Genomic DNA, 20,440 nt, shown 5'->3' with positions numbered 1-20,440 from the left:
TCATTATTGGCTGAAACATCCTGGCAGATGTCAGTTTGCGCGATACCGGCTAAACAGTATAATTTCTCAAGCCGTGTTGGATATCGACATTCCATGATAATGAGGCATGTCTCATTAAGAGCCACATCCACTGTTTTAGATATGTGTTTCACACTAGGCAAGCGTACTCAGCAGCAGAGTAGCAAAGCACAAGGGCTTTAATGACTGAGCTGGAGATAGCATGCATCCAAGCTGTTTAGTAGATATTACAGAAGACTCAAAATATGCCTATACAGACTGAGCATCCCTTATCTGGACTTCTGAAATCTGAAATACTCCAAAACCAAAATTATGTACTTGGGTCCCACCTCCAAGATACGAGAGTTGAATTCCTACTTTTCAGTAATTCCTACTGGTATGCGGCAGGTACTGGCTTATTCAGTAGACTCTCCTCTACAGTTCCATTTTGGTGGGAAGCCTTAGCATTGAATGATTGGGTTGTTAAAGTGTGAAGTATGGAACCCTGTGCAGACGGTTGGTCAATGTAACTTAAGCAATGTGCAGTCATTGAATTCTTGACAGCAGAACGTGTCACCCCAAAGGAGATTCATCAGAGAATGCAAGCTGTTTATGGTGATTGTATTGATGTGAGTACTGTGAATTGTTGGCCAAGTAAATTTAAAGATGTTGAGGTGGGAACACCTGACTTGCGTGACAAACAAAGAGTTGGGCGTCCTGTGACAGCAACCACCGAGTTTCACAAGCAAAAGATTGACAGATTGATTCAGGACGATCGTCGTATCACTCAGAGAGAAGTTTCAAGCATAATCAGCATTTCACAAGAACGTGTGGGTCCCATTATTGCTTTGCTTAGCTATCGGAAGATCTGTGCACGATGGGTACCCAGGATGCTAACACCTGAAATGAAAACGCACTGACTTCTTCCGTGACGGCTTCAGAAAACTTGTTCATTGTTGGCAGAAATGTATCCAATTGTCTGGTGATTATGTGGAAAAGTGAATAGTGGTAGTTAAAGAGCACATTCTAAAGATTATTTCTGCATTTGATTTATTAAAATATTCCCATCCAAATCCAAGTAACTAAGGTGGAGGCATTACTTTTCATTCAACCCTCTTATGTATATACAAATAAAAGAATTCCAAAATCTGAAAAGAAATCCAAAATTCAAAACACGTTTGATTGCAAACAATAAGGGACGCTCAACCTGTACAACACTGTTACAGCAGACTGATACTGCTTGAACTGCTATGTCTTCATTCTGTGATTGGATTTGTAGTTTGTCAAGATACCTCGCCAGAGAGCTCAAGAGCAGCCCCAACTCTCTAATAGTCCCACCATACAGCCTGTAATCATAGAAGTTTTAGCTATGCATATACTTAAAAAAGAGTAACAGAGGAGGAAATCATGTAATTCTGCAATGTAAAACAAGATTAAAGTTGTTGAAGGCTTTCATGGCCAGCGTCTCTGGGTTGCTGTGGCTATATGCTGTAACACAGAATCATAGAATCATAGAGTTGGAAGAGACCTCATGGGCCATCCAGTCCAACCCCATTCTGCCAAGAAGCAGAAAAATTGCATTCAAAGCACCCCCGACAGATGGCCATCCAGCCTCTGTTTAAACTCTTCCAAAGAAGGAGCCTCCACCACACTCCGGGGCAGAGAGTTCCACTGCTGAACAGCTCTCACAGTCAGGAAGTTCTTCTTAATGTTCAGATGGAATCTCCTTTTTTTTCTTTTTCTTTTTTCTTTTTGCTTCTATCCCTTTCATTCCTATTGTTGTGGTTCTGCCTGAGGCTGAAGATGAGAAGTCCAGTCAGAAGATGTGCGGAATGATGGGCTTTCTGGTGTGGGAAATGAGGAGATTTTGGGTCATTATTTTGTCTGGGAGGATGGGTCTGTGTCTGGTCAGAGAGAAATGGCTGCAGAGCAGGGAGGAGATGGAGATGCTTGGGCATCGGCAGATAGAGAAGACCTTTCCCCTGGTCATTCCTTGGCAACAGAAGATAAGGAGCTGGAAGGGAAAGATCTTTCCCCTGGGAAAACATCTGAGGTCAATAGGAGTTTGAGACTTGATCTCTGGGAAGAGGGAGTCAGATTACGGAGATCACAGAGTCTCTGTGAGAAATCCTTGAAACAGACCAGATGTCAAAGGCATGACTTTGTGGCTTGTGGACCTTAAATTAAAGTATTGTTTACTGAAAGGGTTAGAGCAGGCAACACTGCGTTACAGTGTACACCTTGAATCTTGTTCTTATTCCATGTTAAAGTCTACATCTAAGATCTTTAGGAAAGTCTTGTGCTCATGTTCATGCATTCACATTTTGGAAGAAGTTCCTGTGTTGCTGGTTATAGATTGATGCCTATGTTTTGATTCCTGATTTTTTTTTTCATGTACCTTGTCCTTTTTGAACAGAACTTTGATGTTTGGACTATTGCCTTCTGTAAGCCTTTTTCCTATTGCTTTTTGGACATTGCTTTTTTACATTGCTTTTTGTCTTCTGCTTTTTTATATTTGCTTTCTTCAATAAACTGTATAGTTGGTACAGGGTGCTAAGGTGACTTCACGCCAGAGTACATCACCTATATCACAAAGATAGGCCATGATTTTCTGGCCTTTTTCACACATTCACCTTCAGGTACAAGAATGTGATCAATGTGCTGTTGCTGCTATGAAATACATGTGAAATTGCAATTTTGTTTTGAGTAACAGAACAGTCTCGTATTGTGCTAGGAAATTGTAAGAGACATGAATCGGCTGAGGATGATAATAGATTAATCTCACACCTCCAACACAAGTGTAGCGGCTGCCCTCAGCATCTCCAGGGCACCGGTCATCTTCAAACATTCAGGTGCCATTGCCATTTGCAACAATGCAAGGAACGATCCTGATCATATTTTGCACGAGCTGGTGGGTGACATTCAATTTTTATATGTGAGAAAAAAATCATGTGAAGGCAACTCATATCAAGAGACTAGAAGATATGGTTGAGTTGCTAGGTCAGCTGGAAATATACCTTTATGCCAAATACATGAAGTTTGTAAGTATATCAACTATGTTACTTTTAACTAAGACTACCTATTTTTCGTCTATTGAGAGCAATATATTTTATGGGAGAGTGGATGTTTTTGGGCAACTGAAATAACACTTCTGAAGATCTGCTATATATTTTATGCATTGGCATATATTTGTTCCTAACAGTTCTGAGAGATAACCAGGTATATCAGTCTAACAACCGAGAAACCTAAATTGCCTTGTATGAATACTAGTGGATATTTACCACTAAGGAGAAGATTCACTTGAATAAGTAATTCTTCTCAGGAAGATCATACTTTACAAAAGGTTTACGATTATTTCAAACAGTGTTAATGGCAATTAATCTCCAAAAGGGTCACACTTCCAAAAGGCTATGGAGAATTCTGGTTTTCCCAAAAGGTTATGGTCTCTAAAAAGTCATGTCTGCACATGCTCCTTCACATTCCAGGCACTAGTAGTGTGAATGGCACTCCAAAAGGGTCATGCTTCCAAAAGGCTATGGAGAATTCTGATTTCCCAAAAGGTTATGGTCTCTAAAAAGTCATGTCTGCACATGCTCCTTCACATTCCACGCACTAGTAGTGTGAATTGCACTCAGAAAGGGTCACGCTTCCAAAAGGCTATGGAGAATTCCGATTTCCCAAAAGGTTATGGTTTCTAAAAGGTCATGTCTGTGCATGCTCCAGTCACTAATAGTGTGAATGGCATTCCAAAGGGTCACGCTTCCAAAAGGCTATGGAGAATTCTGGTTTTCCAAAAGGTTATTGTTTCTAAAAGGTCATATCTGTGCATGCTCCTTCACATTCCAGGCACAAATAGTGTGAATGGCACTCCAAAAAGGGTCACGCTTCCAAAAGGTTATGGAGAATTCTGGTTTTCCAAAAGGTTATGGTCTCTAAAAAGTCATGTCTGCACACGCTCCTTCACTTTCCAGGCACAAGTAGTGTGAATGGCACTCCAAAAGGGTCACACTTCCAAAAGGCTATGGAGAATTCTGATTTTCCAAAAGGTTGTGATCTCTAAAAGGTCATGTTTGTGCATGCTCCTTCACATTCCAATTGCTTAACTAGTTCATGTCCAGAGCTGCATGGCTATCAGCATGGGTTTTTAACTAACTTGAACATTCATCTATCAAATACACTGACAGAAGAAGAAGAAAAAACACATGCAGAGGCATGATGCAAGAAACAAAGAACATTATCAATAGGGATAGACTAAAAGCCGGACAAAATATCGTTTCCACGAACAGCAACCAGCATGAATAATTCTCCTCTCTCGGTTGGAAATATTTTGGAAAAACAGACAAATCACTAATAGCTGCAGGGAGTCCAATGTTCTGCTGTTGTTTCTGTCTTGTTCTCTGTTGCCTTCGCTCAATATTCTGCATAATTTCCTTCTGTTTCTCAGGACCTATTGTCTGAATTATAAATTCTGACACAAAATTGAAAAGATGTACAATTTGCATTCACGAGACGTCTTCTCCTCTACTCACTTGAAAGTAATCTATGTTGACATGACAGCAGTGTTATAGGTGCAATCAACCTCAAATATCCTATTTATTTCCTCTTCCTTCTCTGTCTCCCACTTAGGAGATTTTTCATGTGCCATAAACACCCACGCATTCTTTCTTTTTCTACTTTCTTTCCTTCTTTTTTCTCTTTCCACTTCTCCTCCATCCGTTTCTTGTGTTTCATAATTCCTTCTGTACCCTCTGCTTCTCTTTTGGGTGAATTAATGCAGTTGGACACCAGTTTAATGACCATTGCTTACTGCAGTGTTTCTCAACCTCCCTAATGCCGTGACCCCTTAATACACTTCCTCATGTTGTGGTTATTTATTTGTCGTGTCAGGGCAACCAGTCAACTGTATTACATTTCTAACAGAACAAAACAAACAAACAAACAGACAAAATACAAAATTGGCGAGTTTGGTAGTTGATTAAATGTCCTTTGACCAGTATCTGGCCACTTGGAGTACCTCTGGTATTACTATAAGAAGGTCCTCCATTGTGCATGTGGCTGGGCTCAGGTTGCATTGCAGCAGGTGGTCAGTGGTTTGCTCTTCTCCACACTCACATGTCGTGGATTCCACTTTGTGGCCCCATTTCTTAAGGTTGGCTCTGCATCTCGTGGTGCCATAGCGCAGTCTGTTCAGCGCCTTCCAAGTTGCCCAGTTTTCTTTGTGCCCAGGGGGGAGTCTCTCATTTGGTATCAGCCATTGGTTGAGGTTCTGGGTTTGAGCCTGCCACTTTTGGACTCTCGCTTGCTGAGGTGTTCCAGCGAATGTCTCTGTAGATCTTAGAAAACTATTTCTAGGTTTAATTCGCTGATACCCAAACAAGGGATGAGCTGGAGAGGTCTCTGCCTTGGTCCTTTCACTATTGGCTGCTGCTTCCCGGTGGATGTCAGGTGGTGCAATGTAATTTCTCCAGTGGTGTAGGGCGCCGACACCCTGTGATAATGCGGCATGTCTCATTAAGTGCCACATCTACTGTTTTAGCGTGGTGAGGTGTGTTCCACACTGGGCATGCGTACTCAGCAGCAGAGTAGCATAGTGTGAGGGCAGATGTCTTCACTGTGTCTGGTTGTGATCCCCAGGTTGTGCCAGTCAGCTTTCGTATGATATTGTTTCTAGCACCCACTTTTTGCTCGATGTTCAGGCAGTGCTTCTTGTAGGTCAGAGCACGGTCCAGAGAGACTCCCAGGTATTTGGGTGTGCTGCAGTGCTCCAGTGGGATTCCTTCCCAGGTCATCCTCAGAGCTCGGGAAGCTTGTCTGTTCTTAAGGTGAAAAGCACATGTCTGTGTTTTAGATGGATTAGGGATCAGCTGGCTTTCCCTGTAATAGGCATAAAGAGCACCTAGAGCTTCAGAGAGCTTCTGTTCAACCATCTCAAAGCTCCCTGCTTGAGCAGTAATGGCACGATCATCAGCATACATGAAACTCTCTGTCCCTTCTGGCAGTGGCTGGTCATTTGTGTAGATGTTGAACATGGATAGGGCAAGCATGCTCCCCTGAGGCAGGCTGTTCTTCTGTTTCCGCCATCTGCTTCTCTGGCCCTGGAACACAACAAAAAGCTCCTTTTTTGTAGCAGGTTTCCTATGAGGCGGGTGAGGTGGTAGTCCTTTGTGATATTATACATTTTTCTCATTTTTCTCATTTTTTGTGATGACCCTCAACCATAAAATTGTATTCATTGCTACTTCATAACTGTAATTTTGCTATTGTTATGAATCATAATTGTGTATAACGGGACTTGAGCATCCATTTATTTTGGAATCCATGGAGATCTTGAAGCCAAACCCCAGTAGATACCAAGAGTCCACTATGTCATTTTTGGCAATGTTATTGAGCCACGGTAACCTCCCCCCCCCCTCAAAAAAAGATTTGCAGTTCACCAAGGGCACAGAAATAAATATATGATTTTACCGTTTTAAAAAACTCTTTTCGGACTTGTGCAAGTTCAAAGCATCAGCAGATCAAGACCAAACCAAACCCCTAAACTCAATCACATTTAACTCTTTAATAAACTCTATCTATTGTGACGACGCGAGTGGCGCCACCTATATGTAGAACTGTAAGTTACAGGATTTGAACTGTTGTATCATGCCTGATTTTGCCTTTTTACCCTGTAAATGTATAGTTGGATTGATTGGTTATTTATAGCTGTCAATCAATGTTGTTTGCACCAGTTGAATTGCTCCTCCTGCTCAATTGTTTGACCCCACCTCTTCCTAGAGAGCAGGACAGTGTTTCCTTTTCCATTCCACTATCAAACTTTCTATCAGATGGACGTGAGAGAGAGACTTGGCTCTGAAGCCCTTGATTAAGTTATCTCTCAGCACCAATTCTGAGGTTCCTACCCTTGAGACTTATGCTTCATGTTCAGATCAACCTGGATGACGTTGAGAAGTCTCAAGCACCTTCAAACCAGTTCTTTGGCACCAGAGGAAGGCTTTGTGCTTTCAAAATATAGGCCATTGGAATTGGGGTTGTCAAAGAGTGCCATAGTAAAATGGGGCTGGAGATGACCTAAAGAAAGAAAGGAACCACATCAACAACAGTCTCATAGTCTGCATATGTTTGCATACACATTCAGGAATAATGTGTATACTTTAAATGAAAGGCTGCGTATTCATTTACCTACAGCAGGGAAGACTGCGACCTTGTGTCGTGTTCAGTTTGCTCTCCAGTACTATGTAGCTCATAAAGCAAGCGTATACAAACAATATTAAATATGTTCAAACTTGGGTGGCAATGTGTCCTACTTCATAGAAGTTGGCCCTGTATTTGAAGGTACCATATATATTCAAGTATATTTATTATTTTACTCTATTATTATTATTATTATTATTATTATTACATTTATTATGTTACTCTACTTATTGTTATTGCATTTATTATTTTACTCTATTTATTATTATTGCATTTATTATTTTACTCCATTATTGTTGTTATTATTACATTTACTATTTTACTCTATTTATTATTATTGTATTTATTATTTTACTCTATTATTTATTTATTATTGTTATTATTACATTTACATTATTTTACTCTTTTATTATTACCATTTATTATTTGGTGCAGTGGGTTAAACCCCTGTGCCGGCAGGACTGAAGACCGACAGGTCGCAGGTTCGAATCCGGGGAGAGGCAGATGAGCTCCCTCTATCAGCTCCAGCTCCTCTTGCGGGGACATGAGAGAAGCCTCCCACAAGGATGATAAAAACATCAAATAATCCAGGCGTCCCCTGGGCAACGTCCTAGCAGACGGCTAATTCTCTCACACCAGAAGTAACTTGCAGTTTCTCAAGTTGCTCCTGACATGAGAAAAAAATATTATTGTTATTATTATTAGAAAGATGCATAAGCACACTTATATTGAAGAAGGTTAGACTAATGGTTGAATCAGTGTTGGACAGTCTTATCTTAAATTACAGTTTTATGTAAATAATCACAAACCTCCTGATGGCTCCATTAACGTAATTTTATTGGTATCTATTTTTATTTTGAAATTTACCAGTAGCTGCTACATTTCTCACCCTTGGCCTAGACTCAAGTCAATATGTTTTCCCCAACTTTTCTGGTAATATTAGGTGCCTTGGCTTATATTTGGGTCGGCTTATGCTCGAGTATATATGGCAGGGGTCCCCAAACTACGGCCCGCGGGCCACTTCCAGCCCGCCAAGGGCACTTATCTGGCCCGCAGAGGAGGAGCACCCCCCCCCCACACACAGTGCCCCCCCCCCTTGGCTGGCTCACGCTATCCGTCAGGCCGGATGGGCAGCGTGAGCCAGCCAAGTGCAGTTGATCTGCGTGGCCTACTCGCGAGTAAAGCATCTCGCGAGGTGCTTTACGCACGAGTGGGCCGTGTGGGGCTGCTCCTCCCTTGGCAGGCTCACGCTATCCGTCAAGCCTGATGGGCAGCGTGAGCCAGCCAAGGGCAGCTGCTCCGCGTGGCCTACTTGCACGTAAAGCATCTTGCGACGTGCTTTACACGCGAGTAGGCCACACGGGGCTGCTCCTCCCTTAGCAGGCTCACGCTATCCGTCAGGCCCGATGGGCAGCATGAGCCAGCCAAGGGAGGCTGCCCTGGCGCGCCATGCAGTCATGCCGGCCACATGACCTTGGAGGTATCTACGGACAACGCCGGCTCTTCGACTTAGAAATGCAGATGAGTACCACACCCCAGAGTCAGACACGACTGGACTTCATGTCAGAGGAAAACCTTTAACTGGGAAAATTGTGGAAGATCCAGGGTGGGAGAAAGAACTCTTGTCTGTTGGAGGTAGGTATGAATGCTTCAATTGGTCACCGTGATTACCATTTCATAGCCTGACAGTTTTTAGGGAGAATCCTTTGTTGAGAGGTGATTAGCTGGCCCTGATTGTTTCTTGTCTGGAGTTCCCCTGTGTTTGAGTGTTGTTCTTTATTTACAGTTATAATTTTAGAGTTTTTTTAAATACTGGTAGCCAGATTTTGTTCAGACTAGAAATAGGAAGATTTCTCATTCTCTGCTCCTGGAATTACTGCCTAAAGAGGGCGAGAAAGAACCCTTCCCACACAGCAAAATAAGATATGTGCAATGTGCATAGGAATTTTTTTATTGATTTTTTTAAAAAAAAAACTATAGTCCGGCCCTCTAACGGTCTGAGGGACAGTGAACTGGCCCCCGGTTTAAAAAGTTTGAGGACCCCTGATCTACGGTAACCTCAAGAAGTCCTTTCACAATACACAATCACAGCACTGACATTGCACTTTAATCATGATGGTCCTGTCCTTTTGGATTCCTGAGATTTATAGTTGTAGTGGTTAGAAACATCTCAACCTGAGAGCTCTAGGTCAAGGAAGAAAGGGGAGGACTGGACAGACATAAAAAGACTTGGTAAAAAGGAGCTTCTTCCACACAGGCTTTGTTATCTGAAATATGCTTTTTCAGGGGGGAAAGTGCATTGCAGAATTCAGCGGCACAAATATCTCTGTCTGAGTGGATTTCAAAGGAAAATGAGTTGTCACAGCACTTGAATGTTCTGGCGGCAGTAAAGCACAGCAGTAATGAACCTCAGCTCAATTTAATCAGATTCTCAGAAATGAATGGCTTTACTATTGATATAAAACCCACCTATAAGTTTCCAAGAAGTTGGTGTTGAATATATGTATGATTTCTCTCTCTCTTTCTCTCTCTCCTCTCCAGCTCCAGTATGTATTTGTGCATCTAGATTAGGGTTTCTCTATCTTCCTAAAGCCAAACCCCTTAATACAGTTCCTCATGTTGTGGTGACCCCCAACCATTAAATTATTTTCATTGAATTGTAATGTAAATATCTGATATGAAGGATATATTTTCATTCACTGGACCAAATTAGGCACAAATACTCGATACACCCAAATTTGAATACTGGTGGGGATGCCGGGGGGGGGGGGGGGGTTGATTTTGTCATTTGGGAGTTGTGGTTGCTGAGATTTATAGTTAACCTACAATGAAAGAGCATTCTGAACTCCACCAATGATGGAATTGAACCAATCTTGGTGCACAGAACTCCCATGACCAACAGAAAATACTGGAAGGGTTTGGTGGGCATTGAACTGTTGATGTGTTTTGAAAATGTGTAATGTAGATTTCAAAGTGTGTTTGTATGTTTAAAATGTAATGCTATGTGGCGAGTGTAATTCCTGTGTGGAAAGAGTTAACTGAACCATGAAAGGGAATCTGCATTCCTAGAGAGGTCATAAATCAAAGTGTTTAGAGCTAATGGAGGCAGCTTAGTGCGTCGTACGTCATATGTCACTATGGAATGCAGGAGGTGTGGACTAATGCTGATAGAATCATGTTCTGTGTTCACGATGTAGCTGCTGGATGGAGAGGAAGCAGTTTTACGAAGTAAATAGTTCTAATGTAAATAGTTGTACAATAAATTTGTTTATAGGCTAAAGGAGACTGTGATCGACGTGTTTCCTTGCCTTGCTGTGTGGAGATACCACTGACATGAACTTGAGTTTGAGAGTTGTAGTTCACCTACATCCAGAGAACATTGTAGACACAAACAATGAGAGGTCTGGACCAAACTTAGCATGAAAACTCAATATGCCCATATGTGAACACTGGTGGAGTTTGGGGAAAATAGAGCTTGACATTTGGGAGTATTAGTTGCTGGGATTTATGGTTCACCTACAATCAAAGAGCATTATGAACTCTACCAACGATAGAACTGAACCAATCTTGGCACACAGAACTCCCATGACCAACAGAAAATATGGGAAGGGTTTGGTGGGCATTGACCTTGAATTTGAGAGTTGTAGTTCACCTACTTCCAGAGAACACTGTGGACTCAAACAATGATAAGTCTGGACCAAGCCTGACATGAAAACTCAATATGCCCATATGTGAACACTGGTGGAGTCTGGGGAAAATAGAGCTTGACATTTGGGAGTTGTCGTTGCTGGGATTTATAGTTCACCTACAATCAAAGAGCATTCTGAACTCCACGAACAATAGAACAACCAATCTTGGCATACAGAACTCCCATGACCAACAGAAAATACTGGAAGTGTTTGGTGGGCATTGAACTTGAGTTTGAGAGTTGCAGTTCACCTACTTCCAGAGAGCACTGTGAACTCAAACAATAATAAATCTGGACCAAACCTGGCATGAGTGGGGAAATAGAGCTTGACATTTGGGAGTTGTAGTTGCTGGGATTTATAGTTCACCTACAATCAAAGAGCATTCTGAACTCCACCAAGGATGGAATTGAACCAAACGTGCCACACAGGACTCCCATGACCAACAGAAAACACTAGAAGGGTTTGGTGGGCATTGACCTTAAGTTTGGGAGCTGTCGTTCACCTACATCCAGACAGCACTGAACCGAACTATGAAACTGGTCATTCTCTGGGGTGCCCACATTGTAAATTGGGGGATTGTTTACATTTTTTTGAGTGACTTGAGAAACTGGTGTGAGAGAATTGGCTGTCTGCAAGGACGTTGCTCAGGGGACGCCCAGATGTTTTACCATCCTGTGGGAAGCTTCTCTTATGTCCCCGCAGAAGAAGCTGGACCTGACAGATGGGAGCTCACCCCACTCCCAAGATTTGAACCACCAATCTGTCGGTCAGCAGTCCTGCCAACACAAGGGTTTAACCCATTGCACCACCGAGGGCTCCATTGTTTCAAACAGAGATGCTAGATATCTCCCATCTGCAGCACAGAAAGACAAACACAGCTATAGTCTGATATTACACATGTGTGCATTACCAACAGGATTCAAGATATTATATCTGGTTTCACACTGAGTTGGTAGCTGAGAAGTTGTGATATTCTCCTGATGTTTCTCATAAGTGCAAAGACACGTACAATCGCTCCTGGGGAGAAAAGAAGCCACTGGTTTTCTCTCGCTGGGGAGAAAACAGGTAGAAGCTGGGACTAAAGCTCTGACAAGCAGTTACCTTATAATCAATCAAAACTTTATTATAGTTCAAAGACTCAATTGACTCAGTGGTAAAAGGTGCACAAAGTGCAGACAGATTAATAAATTGATAAAACTGATTTAGCTGACCAGCTGTGCCACCTTATAAAGGCCAGCAAGTAACATAGAATCATAGAATTGGAAGAGACCGCATTGGCCATGTTGATCAACCCCCTGCCATGCAGGAAGAGCACTAAGTATCTCTGACAGGTGGCCATCTAGACTCTGTTTAAAAGCCTCTGAGGAGTTTCCGCCACACTCTGAAGCAGAGAGTTCCATTGTTGAACAGTTCTTACAGTCCGGAGGTTCTTCCTAATGTTCAAGTGCGATCTCCGTTCCTGTAATTTCAGCTCATTGCTCTGAGTCCTAGTCTCCAGGGCAGCAGGAAACAAGCTTGCACCCTCCTCCTTATGACATCCTTTCACATATTGGAATATGGCTCCTTTCAACCTTCTCTTCTGCAGGCTAAACAGATCCAGCTCTTTAAGATGCTTGTTGTGGTTCAGCCAGCTGACGAAGATGTGGGGTTTGGAGATGCAGAGCCTGATGATTCTCTGGGTGCCCAGGCAGAGGGGGCCTGTCATGTATCGTGTCCTGAAGTTGATGGTGGTTGGTGGTGGCAGACCCACAGTTGATGATGGAAGGATTTATGCCCTTCCATCTATCCGAACGTATTCTCCAAACATATTCTCCGAACGTATTCTTCTCTATGAACCATCAAGAGTGTTAAGATCGTCTGGAGAGGCCCTGCTCTCAGTCCCAGACAGAGGGGGTCTGTCATGTATCATGTCCTGCAGTTGATGGTGATTGGAGGTGGCAGACCTAGCACTTGGTGATGGAAGGATTTATGCCATTCCATCTGTCCGAACGTATTCTCCGAATGTATTCTCCAAACGTATTCTCCCCTATGAACCATCAAGAATGTTAAGATCATCTGGAGAGGCCCTGCTCTCGGTCCCGCCATCTTCGCAGGTGCGTCTGGTGGGGACGAGAGGCAGGGCCTTTTCTGTGGTGGCCCCTCGGCTATGGAATTCCCTCCCAAATGAAATTAGATCTGCCCCCTCCCTCCTGACCTTTAGGAAGCTAGTGAAAACCTGGCTGTGCAACAAAGCTTTTGTGGAATGATGTCTGTGACGGCGCGTCTGTCCCCACTTGTATGTGAATGTACAGTTGAATTGTTTGATTATCTATAGCTGTCAATCAATGTTATTTTGCACTGGTTAAATTGCTTCCCCAGCTCAATTGTTTGGCTCTGCCTCTTCCTGGGGAGGAAGGCAGTGCTTTCATTTCATTCTACCATCAGACAACTCAGTAGATGGACATGAGAAAGGCTTGGCTCTAAAGCCCTCAGCCAAGTCGTCTCTCATCACCAATTCTTAAGTTTGTACTCTTAAGATTCATGCTTCATGTTCAGATCACCCTGGATGACACTGAGGAATCTTAAGCGCCTTCAAACCAGTCCTTTGGCATCAAGAGGAAGACTTTGTGCTTTCAAATATAGGCTATTGGACTGGGGTTGTGAATGTTCAGGCATTCACAGCCATTGAGAAAGAGGGAACTTGGAAAGCTTCTCAGCTGGAAAACTCCTTGGACCCAAGACTTCAGAGACTGTAATGTATATTTTCTTTACCCCCTTTTGGAACATCAAGTTTATCTCAAAGAAAAATAATTCATTGTGAAGCCTATTTTGAGTTATCTATAGTGTATTGATCCTTGAGAGTTCCAGTTCTCTAAAGGAGGGCAAGAAGCAATCTCCTAGGGAAAAGATGCCACGCCCATGTTTCTTTCACTAAGATCTATAGCCCCCCCAGGCGCGACGGCACAATGTCTGAGACCGGCAATCGACTAATGGTACTGATCACAATATATGGACTGGACATACGGACTGAGTTGGACACGATTTTATCATGGCGAACAGCTTTTTTGTAATTTTATGTAATTTATGTAATGTAATTGGTAACTTAATGTTGTGTATTATGTTTTAGATTTTCAGTGTTAGCATTGAATCTTTGCTGTTAGCCGGTCTGAGTCCCTCTGCAGAGGTAGAGAAGATCAGGATATAAAAGTTTTAAATAAAGAAATAAATATGCAAGCCTTAGTTCTAAAGGGCTGAGTAATTTGGAAGTAACAGTTTACAGGTAAAAGTAATTAAGAGTTTTTGTTTGATTCACCTCTGCCTGAATACCGGCAGAATAATAATAATTAAAAAAACTTTATTTATATACCGCTCTGTCTCCCTGAGGGGGACTCAGGACGGTTTCCATGTAACATCACCGAAACATACAAAGTAAACAGCATAACATAAAATTAACAAAACAACATAAGCATAAAATTATCACAATAATACATATATATAAAAAATAATCCTGGCATCGTGACAGGGTCTTAGAGCAAGATGGTTCTGCAGCTGAAAGAACGGAGGGGATTTTGGAGCAATATGCTGTGGCAAGGGATAGGTTGCAGCTGGGTGTTACTGGATTTAAGGAGCTAACCTTGGGGCTGATCTTTGGGAGTATTTGTCTTATTTTGGTGGTAGATGCTGCTGGTTTCCCCCCAGGTTTCTGGATTTTCAGTGTCCTGATCTGTCACTTGAACCCTGGAACCTTGAATCTTTGGACTGGTTTTTGACTATGGTATAGACCAGGGGTCCTCAAACTAAGGCCTGGGGGCCGGATACGGCCCTCCAAGGTCATTTACCTGGACCTCGCTCATGGTCAACCTAAGTCTGAAATAAGTTGAAAGCACACAACAACAACAACAACAATCTTATTTCATCAGCCAAAAGCAGGCCCACACTTCCCATTGAGATACTAATAATGTTATATTTGTTAAAATTGTTCTTCATTTTAATTATTGTATTGTTTTTATTTATTTTTTTGCACTACAAATAAGATATGTGCAGTGTACATATGAATTCATTCATGCTTTTTTTCAAATTATAATCTGTCCCTCTAACAGTTTGAGGGATTGTGACCTGGCCCTCTGTTTAAAAAGTTTGAGGACCCCTGGCATAGACTCTTGATCCCTGGACTTTGCTCACTGAACTCTTGGCATTTGACCACTGGACTGGCCTCTTTGACTACAGTGTAGCATTTACAATCAGTTTTTGTTTTATATTCTGTGGCTGGGTGCTATATTTATGTTTTATATTTTGGACTATTAAAACAACCAGAAAGTAAGTGCTGCTTTAATTAAACTGTTTGATACAAACTGGGTGTTTGTTTGATTCACCTCTGCCTGAATACCGGCAGAGCCCTGGCTGCACAGTCTCCTACGGACCCACCGCCAGTACACCAATCTTGGAAGACAATCCTACTCGGACAATGAGGGATCACCTAAGTGAAATGACAGCTAGTTGAAAATAAATAAAGGTATTATGCCTTGATGAAAGTAGCTTCTTATGATTCATGCTACAAGGTAGCAGGATAGTTTTCTGTGTGCTTATTCAGAAGTAAACAGAATTAATTCATCCAGCAGCATTTCCAAATAGCTTCCCCAAAATCAGGGGTCTTCGTGGATACCCAGAAATAAATGTGTCTGTACATTCCACAAAAAATGCATGCCAGGGTAAATGATCCAGCTAATCATTCCACACTGGATTTGGCTGCTAATGGTTCTGTTAACAGAGATGTCCACTTAACAATGGTCATGTCTCTGTAGTAGGCATTCTGAGTATTTTTCCCCCTGCCTCACTGCAAAGATCCACTTCGGTGTGATTTTAGAGTGCTTTTGCAGGGGCCTGATGAAGGGCAGCTCCACAAACTACCTAATCAAATCCAGACAAAAAAATTTGATGCCTTTCAGAAATCTGAAACCTGTATTGAACAGTAAATAACATCAAAAGGAGCCCAAGCTATTGTTATGTAATCCCCCAATCAAGATTTGCTTCAGATGGAGGAAACTGTTCCCGACAAATTATTCTCTATAACATCAAAATCCTGGGAGAGATGTTCCAATCCTACCAATAGTATACTTTTTGATGTTTCTCTCAAACTGGAATGGAGATTGTCTGGCAAAGAGCAGACAATACAAATTAGTTTGTATGAGCAAGGAATAGGAAAGCAGGCCAATAAGGCCATCAACAACATGTAAGAACCACAAGATTAAGGCAAAATAATAATAATAATAATAATAATAATAATAATAATAATGTATTGTCGAAGGCTTTCATGGCCGGAATCCATGGGTTGTTGTAGGTTTTTCCGGGCTATATGGCCATGTTCTGGAGGCAATTTTTCTCCTGACATTTCGCCTGCATCTATGGCAAGCATCCTCAGACCTCATTACCTCTGAGGATGCTTGCCATAGATGCAGGCGAAACGTCAGGAGAAAAACTGCCTCCAGAACATGGCCATATAGCCCGGAAAAACCTACAACAACCCAATAATAATAATAATAATAATAATAATAATAATAATAATTGTTCTGTCGCGCGCTGGGCCTGTAACAGCTGTCTTTTCTATAGGACATATACTTTAAGCCCAGCGGGAAGCCAGGGGGCGTCAAAGAGAGATTCTCAGGGATTTTTCTGAAGTGATGGTCTTTAGAGTCTTTAATGATACAACAAAGTCTTTATTATGGAACAAACAACAAATCTTCAATGGTTCAAACAACACTTCAAGGCTTTCTTAGTCTAGTCCTCAATGGACTGGCACCTGACTTTAATTAACTGTACTTTCTCTGTAGGAAAAAGCCCTCTTTAACCTATCCCAGGCTGTTTACTATCTATGCTTCATCGGTGTGGGTCCTACTACCGCTTCCAAATGCGTCTGGGTATCGAGTAGACCTACCAGCCGAGGCTTGTAGATATTTCAGCTGGAGTTCCGTGGATCTGTAATGCTGTCCTCCCTCAGAGAATTCTTTGAAAACTTCAGGGCTGTTTTCCCTCTGATTGCTGTGAGGCTGAGAGGCTGTGAGCTCTCAGCCAGAGCCTTGGGACCTTTCCCCTGGAATTTCTGTTTCTGTTTCCCTGGATGTTCTTGAGAAAAGAAGCTTTTTCTACGGGACGAGCTGATCTACGTCCTATAGTTTAGCTTCCTTATGTGAGACTGCCCAAAAAATGGCTCTTTTCCCTCCCAGAGCCCAGAACAAGGGGCGGAACCAAAACTTAATTATGATGGACAGGTGGCCTGCCCTATGACTGCAAACAGATAACAGAAAGAAAATAAAGTTGGAGCTCCTGGTACAGCCGTACCAGCACAATAATAATAATACTTTATTTATACCCCGCTACCATCTCCCAAGGGACTCAGTCCGGCTTACATGAGGCCGAGCCCACAATACATCAATACGAGCAATAACAACCACAATACAAAGCAAAATACAAATACTAATACTAATACAAAGCAATTAAAAATAAATCTCATACACTAATCTCAAAACTAATGGTGTGACCCCCATATTTCTCAAGCCGCTCATCACCCTCACACTGGTTGCCCATATTGTTCACCTAACTCCCAGCATTTCCTCATTTTTCTCTCTGACAAGCTACTTAGATTCCAGTTCTGTTTGCCTACTCTGGAACATGCAACATATAATTGTCCTTCTTTAGGGGTCCCTTTCAAATCTATGATACTATGTGTGTGTGTTTGTGAATCATATATATCTAACTATATCTATGGCTGGATGACTCTTTGTTAGGAGGGCTTTAATTACATTTTCTTTCCCTGGTGAAGTTGGACTGGATGGCCCAATTCTGTTGTTGGTGGGGTTCAGAATACTCGTTGATTGTAGGTGAACTATAAATCCCAGTAACTATAACACCCAAATATCAAGGTCTATTTTCCCCAAACTCCATCTCTGTTCATATTTGGGCATATGGAATATCCGTGCCAAGTTTGGTCCAGACCCATCATTGTTTCAGTCTACAGTGCTCTCTGGATGTAGGTGAACTACAACTCCCAAACTCAAGTTCAATGCCCACCAAACCCTTCTAGTGTTTTCTATTGTTTATGGGAGTCGTGTGTACCACATTTGGTTCACTTCCATCGTTGGTGGAGTTCAGAATGCTCTTTGATTGTAGGTGAACTATAAATCCCAGCAACTACAACTCCCAAATGACAAAATCAAATTTTTTTTGAGTGAAGGACATACATTGGGTTGTTAGGTGTATGCTGTCCAAATTTGGTGTCAATTCGTCCAGTGGTTTTTGAGTTATGTTAATCCTACAAAGGAACATTACATTTTGATTTATATAGATTTATTTACCACATTTGTATACCGCCTTTCTCAGCCAGAGGTGACTCAAGGCGGTTCACAGTTGGCAGCGATTCGATGCCATAACAAATATCAAAATAAAGTTAAAACAATTATAAAAACAATTCAACATGTAAAATGTAATATAAAAAGCAAATGTATCTGTAAAAACAAGATCCTTGACATCTCCTTACTAAAATCGTTGTCCAGTTGCTTTGTCAGTCATTCCATATATTCGTTTACGTCTAATTATGCTCCAGTAGAAAAAGCTTGTTCGAAGAGCCAGGTCTTAACCATTTTGCGGAATGTTAGAAAGGAGGGAGCCAATCTTATATCACTGGGGAGGGTGATCCATAGCTGAGGGGCCACCATTGAGAAGGCCCTGTATCTCGTCCCCGCCAAACGCATCTGTGAGGAAGGCAAGATCGAGAGCAGGGCCTCCCCAGATGATCTTAAAGTCCTAGGTAGTTCATAAGGAGAGATATGGTTGGCGGGGACGAGGGACAGGGCCTTCTCGGTGGTGGCCCCTCGGCTGTGGAACGCCCTACCCACAGACATCAGATCAGCCCCCTCATTAATGGCATTTCAGAAGAAAGTGAAAACCTGGTTATTTGAACAGGCGTTTGAATAGGCAGTGCAATGAATTACAATGAATCGGAACAACGGATGACAAACTTGGATTATGATTTTAGTTATGAGACGCTAGTGAGCTGGTTATTGATGTTTATTGATGGTTATTGATGTTATTTGCTTAGTGTATTATTGTGTTAATTGTCTTTTAAATGGTTGTATGGTGTTTGCATTGAATTTTTGCCGCTTCTTATTGTTAACCGCTCTGAGTTGCCTAATTGGCTGAGAAGAGCGGTATACAAATAAATAAATATGTTCAGAGTACATAAATAAATATGTTCAGAGTAATGCGTACTGAGATCAGTAGATGGGGAGGAGAGACTTGGGATGCATTTACACTGCAGAATCAGTACAGTTTGTCACCACTTCAACTGCCATGGCTCAATGCTATGGAATCATGGGAATATAGTTTCTCAAAATCTTTCACCTCCTGCCAAAAACACCTGGTACCTAATCAAACTACAGCTTCCAAGATTCTATAACATTGTGCCATAGCAGTTAAAGTGATGTCAAACTGCATTAATTCTACAGTGTAAATGCACCCTTGGACAAAAGCAAACCCACTGTAGTCTTTCCTAGGTTGTGTGTTTTTTCCCCACTAACAGCTTTTGCCATCTTGTTTTTATCTGTGAAATGAAGGAGGACATGTACACTCTCTTATTGTAGCGATTAGGGCTGGGTGGTTTCGTTCGTTAATTTCGTAATTCGTTATTAATTCGTTATTTTTTTTTGATAACGAAGCGATATTGAACCATTCAGGAGCAACTAAAAAACGAAACGAATTTTTCAATTGGTTTCGTAATTGTTTCGTAATTTTTCGAAATCGTTTCGAAATCGTTTCGTTATTATTTCCGTATGTCTGGTGCAAGTTTTAGGGTTGCTGTTTGTTTTATCAGTGAAAAAAAAATATAATTATCACACCAACAGTCAGCAACAGAGGGAGAGGGAAGCTTCAGAAGTTCCCCCTGTCCCACTTGGAGGTTTTTTTTTAGCTATTTCTGTGAAGGAGTGGCAGACAAAACTGTACCAACATTTGGAGTGTATCTAACTGGCAAATAAAGTCACCTATCTTCACACACACAATGAATCTGATGATTATCTGGCTTGGAAAACAGCCAGTGGGATTTGCCCAACCTTTTCCATTCCCATGAGATTATCTGAACAGGGTCACAGAGGGGTGGTTGTTTCTAAATGACATTTTGATACATGTCTAAGAATCAGTTTATATACATTTCATATATAAGAAATAAATACAGTACACCGTTGAAATATACAAGTTACACAAAATCGTAAAGATGATGCAGTTTATTGAAAGGTTTGAAGCTATAGAGTTTAGGGGTTTACAGCTGATGGTGGTCCAGTCTCGATCTTCAGATGCTTTGAACTTGTGCAAGACTGGAAATAATTTTTTTAAAGGAAAAAATCATATATTTATTTCTGAGCCCTTGGGAAACTATAAATCTTCCAAGAGGAGGGTTACTGTGGCTCAATACATTATGGCACAGAAAGTGGAGTTGAGCCTTTTTAATTGGTCCTGCAGACTGGGAAAATGGGAAGGAAACTGTCTCCTATGTGAAGAGAGGAGACGCACACACACCTCCCTTTCTAGTGTGTCTC

The sequence above is a fragment of the Anolis sagrei genome, chromosome 8 (genome assembly GCF_037176765.1).
Source record: "Anolis sagrei isolate rAnoSag1 chromosome 8, rAnoSag1.mat, whole genome shotgun sequence".
NCBI classification, from domain to species: Eukaryota; Metazoa; Chordata; class Lepidosauria; order Squamata; family Dactyloidae; genus Anolis; species Anolis sagrei.
The sequence above is the reverse complement of the archived record's forward strand: the minus strand, read 5'-3'. Positions refer to the sequence as shown.